Consider the following 2,849-nt stretch of genomic DNA (forward strand, 5'->3'; position numbering starts at 1 on the left):
AAATGTTTCCCAACTTGTTGTGGGCACTGGCAATCAAGTGGTGTTTAACGAAGAAGGCAACATCATTTCAAATGTTGAAACTAACGAAGTCTTGCTCAAATCCAAACGACATGGTGACATGTTTACTCTTGATATCAAACCAATCATCGGCAAACCCTCAGTGTGCTTACTTTCGAAAGCTTCCTCTGACATCAGCGGGTTATGGCATCGATGTTTATCGCATTTAAACTTTCGAAATTTGAATAAATTGGTTGTTGATGATCTTGTTCATGGTTTACCTGTACTAAAATTTGACAATGAGACATTGTGTGCAGTGTCACACCCCAAAACCGGAACGGCAGAAACGTTCGGGGGTGGAGGACGTCATGTGTAATATCACAACAATGCATAGTAGTAAACAAGCAACAACATCATCCATTGCATTAATAATATAATTTAATACAAGTGTGTTCTGTAAAGTTATAATACACCAAAAATGTAATTCAAAATATGAGATGAGTCTTGAATGTGCTCCATCTTCTCAAAAGCCTGGCATCGGTACCTGTCTACTGATGACTTGAGAATACAAGTTATTTTGAAAGAGTTTATCAGCTTTAAAGCCGGTGAGTTAATAAGCATTTTAGTGTCATTGTTTGTATGAAAGTGTTTGTAAGTACTTGATATATAAGTTTGTAAATGTTTGTAAATGTTTGTATCTCCAAGAAAACCCTATGTTTTCTACTAAAAGTAGCATTCTACCAAGGCATCAAATGTCCTGTATGTTTGCTATATGTAAAAGTGTGTATTTTCCCCAAGTATGACTATCATTAACTAAAAATATAGTTTTACACTACTGTTCATTGTATGAAGATCGCAAAGTGAATGCAATTGGGAAATAATAATAAAGTACTGTAGTGTTGTATTAAGTAACTACTGCTGTACTCCTTACCTTAAACCAATTGTTATTTAAAGTAACATGTGATATGCCTGTACCACACTACCGACTATAAACACGATGATGAAAGACATCGGAAGAAATGACATTTGGCACCCGTAGACTTGCAAGTCCCACTGTAGCGAGCAGCAAGGTGTAAGATAGTCAATCCATTATAGATCTATACACAAATTCAACGCTCCCCATTTAAGGAGATTCTGGATACAAAACGAGCCATGACAGGTGATGCCATGCCCCGTTACGTGGCTCACATAACTGTTGTAATGTTCTTGTATATGTATTGTATGTACTAGTGTAATGTATGTACTAGTTGTATTGTATGCTCTCTCTGTCTAGCATATATGTATGTTCTCTCTGTATGTTATGTTTGTTTCTCATCATAGTATTCTCTATCTGTATGTTATGTTTGTTTCTCATCATAGTATTCTCTATCTGTATCTCGTTATAGTATGTATTGACTCATGTATGAACTGACTCATTGAATGTTTCATTGTTCTAGTAATTGTATTAGTAACTTCCTAAACTATACCTATTATAGTTTACTAGTAATGTTGTTTGTATGAATGAAAATGTTTGTATACCTTTGCTACCCAAAGGTATTGAATTGAAAGAAGGAACTTTTATATCTGTATACATATACATAATATATAACTAGGATTCAAACGACCTTCGGACAAACAACCGATACCCTAAGTCCACAACCAAACAAGGAACAGGAGGTAAGGTGAGCTATCAGTCCTAAGTCCTTTCAATCCTACTTATATAACTATATCTATATAGATACACATTTAACAAAGTATAAGTTTAAAAGAGTTTAATAAAAGTATTTAACATGTAAAAGAGTTTGCAAAACAGTTTGAAGTAGTTTGTTTGATAACACAGTTTGAAAAGTAAGAAAAACCATATGCTTGATAGTTATTAATCACATGTGATTGATATAATAACTATAATAGATTCAACTTGTATTCCCCCCCATAAAAGCATTTAAAATCATTTAAAAGGTTGATTAAAGGGGTATGAACTCACCTGTAGTGAGTGGTTTGGATGAACGGATGGTATAAGATGCTAAGTGTCAAGTGAAGACTTAAACACACACACGGATCCTATTTAAAATATAATGACACATATATGCATCCAATTAGGCAATTAACAACTAATTAATCAAGTACAGACACATTAGAACATGGTAAACACTTTGATTCAAGTTCTATAAGTATCAAAGGGTTGCATCTAAAGGGAGTATGGCCTCACATTGGAGTTTACTGCCCAAATGGTAACACCATGTGAGTTTACGGCCAATGGTCATTTCCCCCACGAGTTTACGGCCGTAAACTCATCGTAATTAGTACCATTTTGTGTTTTAAGGTCTTACAAGTCAAGGTTAAGTATCCTATGATCAAGTCCAAGCCTTAGGAAGTAATAGTGGCACAATTGCACCATCTTTTAGAGTTTAAGGCCCATGGTCAATTCCCCATGAGTTTACGGGCGTAAACTCATGTATGCTTGATTCTATTGTTTGTTTAAGGTCCATACTCCTCAAGGAAGTGATCTAGACTTGTATACAAGGCTTAGGAAGGGACTAGGGCTCATAATGGCCCTTTCATTATAGTTTACGGCCAAGGAGATTGCCTTGGCCGTAAACACTTATGATCTTGTCTTTCTTGTTGTTTTCTAGTTGTTTAACAAGTGTATCAAGCCTATAACAAGCTAAGGTAAGAGTACTTACAATATAGAAGCTTGTAAGGGTGTTCACGGCTCATGAACACTAGTGTGTGTTCTTGGTGAAATGAAGAACACTTGAAGATCTATGAAAATGGATTGATTTCATGGATGAAATCATGTAAGATCACTAGATAATAAAAGGTATCCACTAAACAAGGAAAGAAACACTTACAATCTTGAAGATCTTGAAGAA

Source organism: Lactuca virosa, chromosome 4, assembly GCF_052849685.1.
Source record: "Lactuca virosa cultivar CGN04683 chromosome 4, Lactuca_virosa_CGN04683_v6, whole genome shotgun sequence".
Taxonomy (NCBI): domain Eukaryota; kingdom Viridiplantae; phylum Streptophyta; class Magnoliopsida; order Asterales; family Asteraceae; genus Lactuca; species Lactuca virosa.